Below are 2,095 nucleotides of genomic sequence, written 5' to 3'. Positions count from 1 at the left end.
ATTAATATATTTTTGGCGAGTAGGGTGGGTGGTCTGTCAGAACAATATATCTTCGAATCTGCTATGTGCATATTTGTCTATTATTTTGTTTCTGTGATATATGAAGGTACTTCAAAAAGCTTGTGAAAAAATGGAATTAAAAGATAATATGAATCTTTCCATGAACTTTTTGAAGTACCCTTGTACAAACACACACACACACACACACACAAGTATTTTTGTTTTCCAGTAGTCTTATTGCTGTTTTACTTCCCTAGTTTTATGATTTCTCTAGAATTTCATTGTTGGCTTAAATATTTTTAGAGGATTATTAGAGGTGCATGAAGGTTAGAGATTTGGGTAGTAGTTAATGAACAAATGCCAGGGGCAAAATTATGAGAAGGAAAAGTTTAATTCTAAAATTAGTGTTTTAGTGTAGGGAGACACTACTTATAGCTCTAGAATTTTTTTTTTAATCCTTTGTCTACTTTTCTATTTAGAGGTTTGTTTTCTTACTGACTTTTAAGAATCCTTTTTTCTGTTAAGGAAATTAGCTCATATATTTCCTCTTATTGCTGCTTGGCTTTTGATTTTGATGTTTTGGTGTTTAAAAACATATAAAGTTAAGAAAAATTATATCTAAATATGTTAGTATTCTTCTTATAGCTACCAGGTTTTATGCTTAAGGTTTTCACGCTCCAACATTAATATTCCATCATATTTTCTTATTTTTTGATGTAAATTTTAGTGTTTGGGTATTTGTATTTGGTATATGTGGGTTTCATTTAAATAGTATTTACTGTGCTAATGTATTTTGTGCTATGAAATAAATGGTACATATAAGCTTAGTAGGAATTAAAAATATGGAAAAAATATCCTGCAGTAAGTCTGGTGTGATTTTTGGAAACAGTGTAAGGTATGAGTAAGAAAATCCCAGTGTAGAGAAACTACTAGAACATAGCATAAAGGAGGATGAAAAGGAGGTGATGATGATCTTTGCAAGTGAGCACAAGGTTTCAGAGTAAGCTGGAGTAGGAAAGGCTTGAATACCTAGCTGGGAAGTTTAAATTATTTTTGATAAACAGTAATAATAATTAACAGCTTTATAGCCTGGTTTGTAATTTACAAAGGACTTTACACACACACACACACACACACACAAAACAAAAATTTATAAATTTTTGTTTGCTTGTTTTTAAGCTTCAGAAAGGCCAGGTGATCTAGAAGTTATTACATTTTATTAGTGGTATTAAAGATAAACTTAGGCACTTTAAAATTTTAAGGAGTTTATTTGAACAGACAGTGATTCATGAATCCAACAGCTCCAGGCCACAGGGGGGATGAGGGGGAAGTTCAAAGTAGCAAACAAAGAAAATTGATTGGTTATAGATTAGTTGGCAGTTTCTTTCTTTCTTTTTTTTTTTTAAAGATGTCTGGTAAGGGGATCTTAACCCTTGATGTTGTCAGCACCACGCTCTTCCAAGTGAGCTAACTGGCCATACCTATATAGGGATCCAAACCTGTGGCCTTGGCGTTATCAGTACCATATTCTCCCAAGTGAGCCACGGGCTGGCCCCTTAGTTGGCAGTTTCTGATTGGTTAATTTACTCTGAATTGGGATTTGGTTTGCTTAGGTAGGAACCTACAACGCTGGAGCCAGGGCTGCCTCAGCTTAATGGCCTACCAATTAATTTTTTTTAACCTTTATAATATTTACACAGGAATGATTTTTTTTAAAAAGTTTCAATTTTATTAAGCAGAGGAATGAGCTATTGAATCATTTCAAAGAAATAGCCTTACAGACATTTATAGTATGTATAGTATGAAAAGGTATGATCTACTTAGGGATAGAAGATAAGGAGGAATCATTGTTTTCAACCTAAATTCCAGGAAAATGGTAAAATTACTCATCCATAAATGTAAATGCTAAGGACCTGAAGCGAGATCTTAAGGAAATAAAAAGCAGCCTTGTTTTGGATGTATTTTGGACACATGTAAGTGGAAAAGTTTTGTAGGTTGCTAACAGTTATATTTTGAGCTGTAAAATATAGAGATTATTTTCTTTTTTTTTTTTTTCCTTTTTGTCTTTTTTCGTGTCCGGCAACGGATTGCAACC

Source organism: Galeopterus variegatus, unplaced genomic scaffold, assembly GCF_000696425.1.
Source record: "Galeopterus variegatus unplaced genomic scaffold, G_variegatus-3.0.2 Scaffold1890, whole genome shotgun sequence".
NCBI lineage: Eukaryota > Metazoa > Chordata > Mammalia > Dermoptera > Cynocephalidae > Galeopterus > Galeopterus variegatus.
The sequence above is the reverse complement of the archived record's forward strand: the minus strand, read 5'-3'. Positions refer to the sequence as shown.